The sequence below is a fragment of the Balaenoptera acutorostrata genome, chromosome 17 (genome assembly GCF_949987535.1).
Source record: "Balaenoptera acutorostrata chromosome 17, mBalAcu1.1, whole genome shotgun sequence".
Taxonomy (NCBI): Eukaryota; Metazoa; Chordata; class Mammalia; order Artiodactyla; family Balaenopteridae; genus Balaenoptera; species Balaenoptera acutorostrata.
The window spans coordinates 75,096,051-75,108,861 of NC_080080.1; the positions used below are offsets into that span (position 1 = coordinate 75,096,051).

General features: G+C 48.8%; 1 protein-coding gene and 1 non-coding gene across 4 annotated transcripts in view; one reads left to right on the forward strand and one right to left on the reverse strand.

Moving 5' to 3' along the window:
- The window catches only part of CHD7 (chromodomain helicase DNA binding protein 7), a 181,119-nt gene extending 168,513 nt beyond the window's left edge, over positions 1 to 12,606 (reverse strand). For 2 of the 3 annotated variants that reach the window (XM_057531916.1, XM_057531913.1), the window contains exon 1: positions 12,272 to 12,606. The gene's annotated coding sequence lies outside the window, so the exon portion shown is untranslated. Of the gene's footprint in view, positions 1 to 11,572; positions 11,851 to 12,271 lie in introns of those variants that run through there. The other variant, XM_057531914.1, reaches the window with a different exon arrangement.
- On the forward strand, positions 4,928 to 5,014 carry LOC114236150 (small nucleolar RNA SNORD35). The gene has a single exon (XR_003622162.1). It is a non-coding gene; the product is annotated as a small nucleolar RNA SNORD35 (small nucleolar RNA).
- Positions 12,607 to 12,811: the final 205 nt, after the last annotated feature.

The following is a 12,811-nucleotide window of genomic DNA, read 5'->3' on the forward strand; positions in this document are numbered from 1 at the left end:
GAAAAAGATGCTACATGAATTAATACATCTTGGATAAACACTGTAAAGAAACTTTCAGGACAGCCAATTCTGTAGCGAGCTGAATACTCTGATGTTGGCCACGTCTTGGACTGATAAACAAAAACAGGGTAGAACACTAGCAAGTCTTACAATAAGTGAGTGTCTTTTAGGTGGAAAGTGTTCGCAATTGATAAGGTATGACTTGTGAGGAAAAGAAGCCTCCCTGACTCTCATGCATTCATGGGCAGCTCTGGGCCCTTCAGTGTCACTCCCAGAGGTGGGCCTTGAAAGCACAGGTGTGTAAGTCTTGACAGACGCTGCTGCTGGCCTTCTAAGGCCAAGGTCATTCTGATGGGACCCTCCAAAGCAATTTCTGCAGAGAGGTTAATGCTACATGGTCTTAAATAAGCCTGTCCTGATTTGAGTCCCAACTCCACCATTAATAGCCGTATTCTTGGGCAAATTTATTAAACAATCTCTAAAACTCCATTTCCTCACCTACAAAATGGCAATTATTGCTCCTACCTCAGCGTTTTGATTAATACTACTTTGGTAGTCAGTGACCAACAAGTTCACGTAACTAAATAGGTTAGCAAAATGCAAACTCAAATAAAGCCCACACTCCGCACATGGTAGCTACTGAGATCAAGCCCTTAGAGTCAATGTTATTCAAGAAATGGGTTCGAGCCCTGGTCCGGGAAGATCCCACATGCCGCGGAGCAACTAAGCCCGCAAGCCACAACTACTGAGCCCGCGCACCACAACGAGTAGCCCCCACTCGCCGCAACTAGAGAAAGCCCGCGCAGCAACGAAGACCCAACGCAGCCAAAAGTAAAATTAAATAAATAAATTTATTTAAAAAAAAAAAAAAAAGCAGCAGCAGCTTCTCCAGTTTTTCAGCCTTGCAGTAAGGACGGAAGAATACGGGGAACCTCCACAGGATCATGTCTGTCAACTGTTTCTACTCTGCCGCATTTCATTTTCCCTTTAGAGTCTCTTTTCAGTGAAAATAAAATAGGATAAAACAAAACAAAAGCTGTCTACGTTCCATCTCTCCCACTGTCATGCCAATCTGGAGAGCAGCGAGATTCCAAGGAAGCTGCCCCAGAGCCTCACCTTTCCAGAGGCAGGGAACCTTCTCGCTTTCTCCTTGCTACTCCTATCCCAGACCCCATCCCAAATCTACCCATTTTAGATCGCTTCTTGTCTGTTCCTTAAGCAAGACACAGAATTTGGAGGAAAAGGACTGGCCCCAACGTTCAGAGACTTGAGGACCTAGAGTTACAGATTTTGAGAACACCGTGTACCTCTCCAGTCTATACTGGAAGGTTCTAACGCTCCAGAACGGATGGATTATGCCCACCACTGTTTATCCAGGCTAACATCTCCCACCGACTTTGGAGAACTGCAGGTTTGGGGAAAAGAAGGACTGACGGGATCCCTGGTGAGAGAGCCGCAGCTCAGCCAGCAGACGAGTAGCTCCGTAGCCAGAAAGCAACTGCTCCTTCAAATGTGCCATTTCTAGTGTCTGGGGTACCCGAGCCACCTCTGCGTAGCCAATGAGAGGACCAGGCAAATAACATCTAGTTCTGTGCCTGGATGCAGGCACACACCCGTGTTAATTCTGATGTCGACTTCTGAGGAAAGGTGAAAACCGTGCAGCCAGGATCCACTGCAGGCCTCTCGTGCCTGGCCAGTCACGATTTAGGATCCGGGCACTTTGTAAATTAAAACCAAGACGCATGGTTTGATAAGTTCAATGACTACCAGTGAGCTAATGATACTAGTAACTACTCAATAAATATGCCTTACGCTATACCAAGTGCTTTAGGTGGAATACCTCATGCAGTCTTCCGCCGTTAGTAACCCTGGCTGGTTGAGAGTATTATTGCTCCTATTTTTTTGATTCACTAGCTGATCCTTCTGACGCCACAACTCAAGTTCTCGGCCACCACGGAATAAAACCTCCACAAGAACAACTGCTCTCCTCATCTCCGTGGGAGAGGAAGGGCATTAGGGTGAAAGGCATGGAACCCGACTGTCTTAGGGGTCAAGATATCCCAAGATGTATGCCCCCCCATGAGTACAGTAGGCACAAAAAGAGAAAGTGTGGACAGAAAACCCTGGGCTGACAGGATATAGCAAGCGGGCATGACACAGGATTACAGGGCATTGCTGGTATTTTTAATGGACCTTTACCTATTAAGACAGCAGTGATACAAGCCTTGGGGTTGGTTCACGTGACAGTGGACCACGGTCACGCATGCAGATTCTGGAGACTGGTCACGCAAGCAGATTTGAATCCAACCTGGATTCAAAATCCTCCAGCACTTGCTAGAGTTGTGTGGCCCTGGGCAATTTTACCTCTCAGCCCAAGTCTCCGAATCTGTAAAATGGGGATAAAAATTCTACCTATTTCCTAGAGTTGTTCTGATGAGTACATGAAACGATCATTAAAACACTTAGCATAATGCCTACCTGGCTGGAAATGCTCACTAACTAACTGCTAGCTAGTTGTTGTGGTTGTTACTGTTATCTTTAATGTTACTGCGTTATTTCTGCACTGTTTTAGTTGAACACATACCTTACAGAGAAAATAAACAATTTCCTAATGTAATCAAGATTTTTACATTCTCAAGATGAGTCTGCATGATTTTTCTGACAAGATCAATACACCTGCAATTGGCCAAAGCAAAATTTCAAGCACAAACAAGGTCAAGTATACAAGAACATAAAACACTGTGATAAAGATGTTAAAAAAAAAATTCACCTTGAAGATGTAGGCTTAACAGTTACATTATTAGTCCCACCCATAAATAAAGTAATTTCTACACCCATTCACTTTAAAATACATCACCAAGTAAGGCGTATGTTTGATTGTACACCTGTGCTCAAATTGATTTTATTATTCACCTAGTGCCGTGACAGACCCTGCCTTGGAAACCAAAAGCAGGCTTTTAATTCTACATGGGGCTTCTTGCTATTTGCTGGCTTAGTACCATGGTAAAGATTATCTTTTTTTTTTTTTTAATGAGTGTTAAAATAATACGTACATTTGCTAATTATGTTTTAAATATCAACAGAACCGACTCTAAAAGTGTTCATGGGCTTCCCTGGTGGCGCAGTGGTTGAGAATCTGCCTGCTAATGCAGGGGACGCGGGTTCGAGCCCTGGTCTGGGAAGATCCCACATGCTGCGGAGCAACTCGGCCCGTGAGCCACAATTACTGAGCCTGCGCGTCTGGAGCCTGTGCTCGGCAACAAGAGAGGCCGCGATAGTGAGAGGCCCGCGCACCGCGATGAAGAGTGGCCCCCACACCGCGATGAAGAGTGGCCTCCGCTTGCCACAACTAGAGAAAGCCCTCGCACAGAAACGAAGACCCAACAAAGCCATACATACATACATACATACATAAAAAGAATGTAAGCAGACAAGAATAGCATTAAAAAAAAAAAAAAAAGTGTTCATGGTTTCTTTCAGAAGGACAAAAAGAGAACAAAGTGGACTCTTTAATCATTTAAAGCAGTCTCTAACTTGCCGCAGAACTAGGGGCAAATTAATTACTGAGGTACCATGTACCCTTTTATTAGATAAACCACAAATATGGTGTAGAAATCTCTGACCTGTAAGTGGAGGATACCAAGGACAGTCCGCGACATGTCAAAACTACACTCGTGTCTACCTCCCTGCCTTTCCCTGCACAGAGGCTTGGTGTGGCAGTCCAGGCCCGGTGCGCCCCCTGCTCTGTGACAGTGGCTCTCTGCCCACCCCCATGATGAGGAGATACAGGCAGTGGGGAGGGATAAACATCCTCTTTATCCTCCCACTAGAACCCACAACATAGGAACCTGCATGCAGCATTCAGTATAGTGTCTACACCCCTAAGAAGGCAACGATTTCTTAAACCACAGGAATACGCTGTTGATGGGACCAAACAAGAGAATGTATTTTTAAAGGCTGTTGAAAAATTTTAAACTAACCAGTTGAAGAAATAGTGTTAGAAATAAAAAACTGCCACAGAGCAGCTGACACGAGTCCACCTGAACTCAGCACACCCAGCTTTTCTACTATGTCACCACATGCGAACATTACTACCCCTAAATTTTAAACGTATCCAAATAACCCCTCAAAACCACTAGAAGTGAGAGTAAAACTTTCAGATGTAGCATGCCCCTACAGCTAATGTAAGCTCCTGAAAAATCTGCAAAGCCACACAATCGTGCCCACCCTGAGGAAGTCAGGGAGGGCCCTGGTGGACTTGATCAAGTCACAATGGCACCAAAAAGGCCTATGAGGACCAATGTCAAACAGAGCACCTTTGAAATAGAGCCCCAACCAAAGACAGCAAGTCCCAGGAAGGATCTCCCTGCACACGACGATCAATGTCTGACCTATAATAAAAATAAAAGGGTAGAGCTTCCCTGGTGGCGCAGTGATTAAGAATCTGCCTGCCAATGCAGGGGACACGGGTTCGGGCCCTGGTTCGGGAAGATCCCACAGGCTGCGGAGCAACTAAGCCCACGTGCCACAACTACTGAGCCTGTGCTCTAGAGCCCGCAAGCCACAACTACTGAGCCTGCACACCAGAGCCCGCGAGCCACAACTACTGAGCGCACGTGCCGCAACTACTGAAGCCCGTGCGCCTAGAGCCCATGCTCCACAACAAGAGAAGCCACGGCAATAAGAAGCCCGCGCACCGCAACGAAGAGTAGCCCCCAACGAAGAGTAGCCCCTGCTCGCCGCAGCTAGAGAAAGCCCGCGTGCAGCAACAAAGACCCAACGCAGCCAAAAATAAATAAAATAAATAAACTTTTTTTAAAAATTTAAAAGTAAATAAACAGGTAACATCGTTACTATACAAACTGGCAGAAATAAAAATACAAAAAACAAAACAAACAAACAAAAAACTGTTTCAAGATAAATGTTCAGCAGATGATGGCTTTTTCTCACGATGGTCTGCGGATGCCACTGTGGGCAGTGCCAATAATGCCAATGGCTCGGCTGATGCCAGGAGGAGCAGAGAGCCCTGCCAGGGGTGGCTGTGCCTCTTGAGCGCAGGCTTGCTGCAAAGTTGTATGGCTGGACTGGGATCCTCACCGCCCCTCCCCTAGTCACCCTGGCCTCGTTTCCTTACAGCTTCGCTTCTCCCTCTCCCCCCCAGTTTGCCTACCTAGGGCGCCCGGCTCATGAGGTTGGTTGGAAGTACCAGGCAGTAACGGCTACACTGGAGGAGAAGAGAAAGGAGAAGGCCAAGATCCACTACTGGAAAAAGAAGCAGCTCATGAGGCTACGGAAGCAGGCTGAAAAGCACACAGAGAAGAAAACTGACAAATTCACAGAGGTCCTCAAGACCCATGGATTCTTAGTCTGAGCCCAATAAAATTGACTGTTTATTCTTTAAAAAAAAAAAGAAAAAGATAAATGTTCAGGGTTTTCATACTTTTTCTCAAATTATATTAAAGTCAGCAACTTGGAAGCTTTTCTGGATTTATCAATTAGCATCTCTCATTTGCGACCAATCACGCTCTATCATCCACTTTTTATAATAATTGAACAAAGTGACTTTTAAGATATATTAAGCTAGTTTATACATACTTCCCCCCCCGAAAACAGGTAAGTGTTCTGACAGAGGACGGTATTTCCCTCCACAATTATCTATGTATTCATTTCTACCACACCCATGTTTGGCCACAACCGGCTCCTAAAATGCAACCAGTTTCCTCCATGGGGAGCACAGTGGGACCCACCAGCTATCTTCTGGGAGTCCAAGGACCTTGTCCCAATACATAACTAGCAACAGAAAGCGGCCTCCAGAATGTGGAGGTACACAAGAACAAAATGTGGCAAAGTCTGCTTACCAGAGGGTCCTCTTCTTTGTATGAGCAAGCAAACTCCTATTAAGCAAGTAAGAAACAAAGTGCCACATATCAAGGTAGATAACAAAGTTTCCCTCTTCTCTCCCCTTCCATTGACACCACCAGCAATCCTTGGTGGGCTCACCATCCACCGACATCTTTGCGGGGAAGCTAGCAGACTATTTTGGAAAGTTTTAGAATGCCGCTAGCAATGGAAGGAAGGCTGAAGCAACAGTTTCACGGTCCATTGTTGGCCACCTCAGTCACATGCTTCAGGAACTCATGAGCTGCCTCCTCAGACCTGGTCCTCATCAGGTGCTCCCTGCCTCAGTGAACAGCATCACCAGCCAGCCGGCCATGCAGGGAATACACTAGAACCTACATTCCCTGACACCTTCCTCTCCCTGAAAACAAATCTATCTTCAAGTACAGTTCATTGAGCCTCCTAAATATTTCTCCAACCGGTCCACTTCTCCATCTCCACGGCCACCAGTCTAGCCCAAACCATTGGTCCTTCCCCACCCCATGGACCACAGCAATAGCAGGCAGGACGCGGTTCCCGGCCTATTCTCTCTCCTCTGCCCCACCCACCAATTCAGTCTTCAAAACGCAAGCCTGCTCATGTCAAGCCCTGCTTAACACTCACCAGTGGCTCTGCTGCTTTTTTTTTAAATCCCAAATTCCATATCCTGTAAGAAGCCCCGCCCAAGCTGGCCTGTGCCCACCTCTTGCGTGTCATCTAGCTGCTCTCGGTGGACCTCAGACACGCTGCCTCCCTCCAGGTGGGCTAGCACTGCCCCCTTCTCCTACCATCACTTGGATGGCAGTGCTGAAGCCACTCCTAACAAGTGACTCTCCCTCCTCCCAGACCACCGCACAGCACCTGTGACGTCGCGGTAGCTCTATGTTTCGCGTGGGTCTTTTATGTCTTCTCCTGGCACCACTGTATTCCTAACTCAGGCAGAGCGCAGCGCCTTTTAGGGAGCAGGTACCCAACAGATACGTGAGCCGATGAACAAGAAAACAGGTGAAACAGGAAAACTGATCACAGCCCCGTCACCCGCCACTAGAGCCAAGCCTGGCACCTACAGCAGTGGCATCAGGTCAAAAGGACCACTGAAGAAAGTGTCTTTGATGCCACATGGCCACAAACAAAAACAAGCTCAGGGACCAATCAGCCTCTTACCACCAAGTAATGCTTCTTCGTGACTATTCTACATTATTTTTATTTTTAAAAAGATAGTTTTTACTTTTCAAAATAAAAACAAAACAAAAACCTCCAAAAATATTTCACTGAGAAAACAATCATGTTTGCAGTCACCTAACATTAGTTAAAGGTACTGGAACCTAGTTATGGTAATGAATACATGCTTCTATAATGAAAACAATAATCAAATCTCGGGATAATTTTCTCTGCATTTCTCTAGGTGGATAATCATACCTCCCCGCTCCCCACTCCCCAAAAAAAAACCTCCAAACCACCACACAGAGGCAAATACAATACTGTTGGCTTAAGAACACCCTTAAGAGCTATGTTAGCATAGGCTATAGGATGCTTAAGCCAAAAGGTACTTTTGAGTCAGAATACACGAGGGAGAGCTAGTCTCTTCCATGAGCAGCTCAGTCATCCGACAAAGACCAGCCCGGCACTCCCCTGCATGAGCACCCAACTAGGCACCAGGAAGACAACCATGACCAAGACAGCTCTGCAATAACTGGGTGGCCAGCCAGAGACAGCGCCTTTAATTAATCTCTCTGGGCTTTAGTTTCTTAATCGGTAAAATAAGAAAGTTCAACTAGCTCTCCAAGGTCCTCATGCTCTAAATATCCAAAGATTTACTAATGACTGTAAGATGAATTTCTACTTGACAATATCATTATGATTTCCTGCTTCTATTTATTACTTTTATCACACAGGTGTGGTTTCATTTAAGAATTTTGATATATCGATAAAAGTAAAATATAAAAGAACGGTACTAACGTTTTTAATTACCATCCCAGCTCTTAACTACCACCATAATCAGCTATGGGCTTTTGCCATAACTGCAACTGAGTAATACCCAAATTAAAATAAATCATTACATCTTCATATTTTTTGTAGAAAAATAGAAAAGTGATAGAAATAGAAAAGTGATCATTTACTCCCAATTTCTTTCATATTTTAACATCACATCATCTTTGAATGTCAAAGTTTTCTTTAAAAAAAAAAAAACTAGGACAGAATAACGAAGATCTCCAGAGAAAAAGGAAAATTTTATCTCCCAAACCGATAAAGCTATAATGGCTTTAGAAACCTGATAAGATATAACAATACAAAATTCTGAATTTCTAAAAGGGCATAAAAAGAATACTCTTTTAAAGATATACAAAAGTGTCCGTGTGAATGAACAAGACAATTAAAGAGTCACACAGGGCCATCATGTTCCCGACATCATCTCACCATCATCAGCACAGATGTTCCTTCCCCATCTACCTTAGTGAATTTAGCTACGTGACCGACATCTATCTAAGGGCTGGTTTGTTTACATCTAGAAAGCATCTGAATACTGGAAGCAAATCACTTGATTACAAAGCTGAAATTTTAAGGGTCATTTTTTTGCAGCCACACACTTTGCTCAGCCCTGACTAAGCATTTTTATTCTTGCAATGCCTTATTTATAGTAGATGTCTGTAAGACGGCCATGGTGACTACTATCAAACCTGAAAGGCCACACACGGATAATAAAAGATGGGCAACAACTACCACCTCCAAAGCTAATCTTAGAAGTTAAAATATGAGCACTTGGTTACCTACAGAACGCGCTCTCCTAGTAGATGGTAAACTCTGTGAGGGAAAGCACCGCCTCTTATTTGTCGTTTTACACACCGAAAGCTTGCCAGTGACTGCTGAATCAAAAGTAACCAAATGGATGGTGACACTTCTTAAGCACAGGGAATAAAACGCTCTTCGGCTAGGTTTGAAATAACTACTCTAAACTTGGCACTGAAATTGCTCTTACGGGTTACACGGCATGTACGTAGAAGCACTCTGACTGTATTTTCTCATAGACGAAAATATTCTTTTACTTTTGACCTTACTGCTTAAAAACTATACAATAGGTAATACATTATTGACTGCATCTATATGAAGAAAAAGTTGTAACATTTCTTTGATACAGTTTTATAAAGGTACTCCCCATGGTATTCATTTTAACTCAATAAAAGTAAGACTCTCATGAAAAAAAGTTTTGGAAATAGTCCTGTTAGTCAAACTGATTAACAACTAAACCAAGTACAGGAGAATCTATGAAAGTACTGCTTCAAAATTAAGTTACTAGACCTGCTATTTTAAACTCAACTTAGGTATTCTCAACTTGGAAAAAAAATAGTGCTATTTTTTTTCCTCAAAAGAGGAAAATAATGTTTGAGTTTTTAACCATCACTGTCACCTATAAATGACCTATATTTCTCTATCCTGACTTTCAAAATTAAGATATAGAAAAGGAAGCCATTTTTTTAATTGACTTAAAAATAATTTCATTGATTAAACCAATATAATTAGAGTTTGGAATTCACATACCAGTCCCTTTATTATAATTATTCATTTCTTATCAAGAAACTCATCTGAATCCTGAAAAACCTAGAACAAAATTCATCAGGCTTCAATTTACTGGCTTGCACAGAGAGAGGAAAAAAATAGAAAATATCAACAGACTATAAATAATAAAATCCATAGTGCTAGAAAACAATTCTTGAGTGTTATGGTGATGAAATTCACCTGTTACAAGCCTCACAAAAACCCATCACGTCCCTTTATCTGGTTACCGAAAGGGTGGGGGCGGGGGGGAATGTCATAATTTCACTATTTGGCAAAACAAGAAAACTTAGTTTCTAAAATTTGCTGCAAGTCGCTTTCCCCTTCCAAATTCTGTTTACCTTGTAACTTTTTTCCACAGAACAGATTTTTCAGTGAAAACAAACTTTTCGTGAGCAAATCTGGAAGACATAAAATGTCTCCCACTTACCATCACCTAGAAAGGCAAACCCAGTCCTGCTCCGCGCCCCAAGCATCTAGCTTTCAGCCTCTTTATTATCATTGTCAATGAATGGGCCCCAGTCAAATGAAAGCTGCCATTTTAGGGTAAAGACTGGAGGGCTTCTGTTGTGCAACAGCAAGACAAAAACACTCCGCGACACATGTACTCTGGGGGCTGGGAGGCGGATTCAACTTCGCAGAATCACTGCTCAAGTTATTTCTGAAATAAGAAATTACCTACTACTTACACATTGCTACAATCTAAACGGAATTACAACTGGGATAAATCAGGTTCCCATGCTGCTAAGATCACAGGCACTACGATTTTTTTTCTTTTTTTTTCTTTTTTTTTTTTTTTTTGCCATCGTTAGACTAGATCTGTGAGGAAATAAGGATAAGTTTTGTGGGGTTTTTTGTTTTTTTGTTTTTTTTTCTATTTGATTATTACCTTTAGTGAGTACTCCCCCCTCCCCTTATCGGGAGAGAATTGGGGGAAAACACACTCAACCTCTTTGAAAGGTACTGCCCACTGCAAAGACGGCTTAAATGAGAATTTTCAGAAAATAAAAATCAGGGCCTTCACATAATCCTTTAGAAACAAGTTAAAATATTTAATACAGCCCAGAAATCAAGCCCAGAGGATGGACATATTTCAAGATAAGTTATTTAAATCGATGGCCAGATAATATACAATGGGAAACTAAAAAGTATACTTAGCAAGTGAAGAGCTTCGTAGTGTATCTAATTCTAGCAATTCAAAAGGAAACTCTCCATGTGGGTTGCTACTTTTCTTTTGTCCATTGTCTGTTCGGAAGAGGGGGAGAAAAACTAGTTTAAAATCGAGGCGTGAACAGTGCCTAAAAGTGACCTCCAGGAAAACCGGCCGCCGGGTAGCAGGAGCACTCCCCGCGCGTCCGCTCGACGGGGGCGCTCACAAAGCCGGCGGGCGGGCGGGCGGCCGCGAGTTCGGGGTGCGCTCCCACGGCGCGGGGCTCCTCGAGGCACAGCCATCCGGAGAAAGGCGGCTCGGTAATGATGGCTGCTCGGGGCCGGCGGCTCCTTCCCCGGAGCCTCCCGACCCCCCGCCCCCCCGCGCCCGGGATCCGCCGCCCTCCCCCCGCCCCCCGGCCGCGCTCGCCCCGCGCCGACGCGGCCGCCCCGCACCGCACCCCACCGGGTGCCCGCGCCCCCGCACCCCCGGTGCCAACCAAACAAACAACGCGTCCCCCACCGCCCTCCTTCCTCTGCCCGCTGACCGCCTGGCCTCCAGCCACCTCGGCCGTTCACGCCCCGAACGGCGGATCTCGGCGGGGGCAGAGCGCACCCGGGCCACCTCGGGGGCCACCTGGTGACACCCCCCCCGGCGTTGACCCCCGGAGGGCTCGGGGATGGGGGAGCTGAGTTGCCTCCGGGGGCTTAAAGTCGCTATTATGCAGCCGCCGCCGCCGTTGGCCCGGCCAGCTCGGCAAGGTGGGGTCCCCTCCGCGCCGCGCCTCCCCGCGCTCGCCCCGGCCCCGCTCCCTTTCTTCTCCTCCTCGCGCACTTGGGAGCCGCCGGGGAGCCCCGGGAGCCCCCGGCTCCGGGCTCGCAACTCCGCGCCCGCGGCCGGCACAGGCAGGGCTCGGGACGCCCCCCGCGCCGCGTGTTCGCGCCGCCCCCGCCCCACGCGGCGCCCCGCGCACTTTCCTCGCCGCCGACCCACCTCGCCCGGTGGCCGTCCCCGCGCGGGCCGGCGCCGCCGCGCCAGGAGGGACGCACTTTGTTCGCGCCGGTGCGGCCGCCGCTCCCGGCGAGCGCGGCGTGGTCGGTCCGGGGCGGGGGGCGGGGGCTGGAGGCGGGGGTCGCCGCCGTCCCCGAGCCGCCGCCTCCGCTGCTCAGCCGCCCCGCGCCCGCGCGCCCATCGCCCACTCGCACTGGAGTTGCAGCCCAACTTTTTCTCCTTCCTTTTTCTTTCGAATGGAGCCGGCAACTCGTGCTCGGCGCCGGCGGGAGGAAACGCGCTCGCGCTCCCCCGCGCGCAGACACGCTCCCTCCTGTCCCCCGTCCCCCCCCACGCCGGCAGCACAACAAAAAGCCATTTACATGCGAGGAAGTGACCCTCGGCCAGACCGCGCGCCGCCGCCGCCGCCGCCGCCGCCGGCCCCGCGGACGCAGGCAAAAGTTGGGTCGCCGGGCGGCGCTCCGGGCGCGGGTTCGGGCCCCGCGGGCGGCGACGCCGGCGACACGGCCCGGGCGGCGCTGCGCTCCAGCGCCGGCCCCGGCCCCCGCCCGCCCTCGCCCCTCGCCCCGCACACGCCCAACTCCTCGCTCCCAACTCCTCGCGCGGCCCCGGCCCCGGCCCGGAGCGATTTCCTGCCGCCGCCGCCCCTCCCGGGGGCGCCCGGCGAACTCTCGCGCTTACCGGGTCGGGCGGGCGGGCGGGCTCCTCCGCTGCCCTGTGCCGAGGGGGAAACAAAACGCAGAGCGGGCTCCGGAGTTGGCTCGGCGGCCGCGGCCAGGGGGCTGAGTCCTCGGGCGCGGAGTTGGCCGGGGGCGAACGCGGCTCTGACGAGTTTCAGGGTCTCCGGGTCCCCGGGCCGCCTCCTCAGCGGCGCTCCTTTGTGTAATTGCACTCGATTCAAGTTTAATCCGATAGTTCCCGAGCACGAGCGCGTCCGCACTACCACGGCTCAACCCCCGCGCCGCCGCCGCCGCCGCCGCCGCCGCCGCCGCCGTCGCCGCCGCCGTCGCCGCCGCCGCCGCCGCCGCCGCCGCCGCCGCGGCCCCAGCACGCCAGCGACTGCGCGCGCCCGGCACGCCTGCGCGCGCCCGAGGCCGCGGGGCCGCGCGCGCCCGCCGCCGGCTCCCTCCTTGCCGCGCCCGCGCCCGCGCGCCGCCACCTGACGTCAGGCGCGCCTGGCATAATTTATGCAAGAATTCGGCCGGGGTGTGGAGGCCGAGG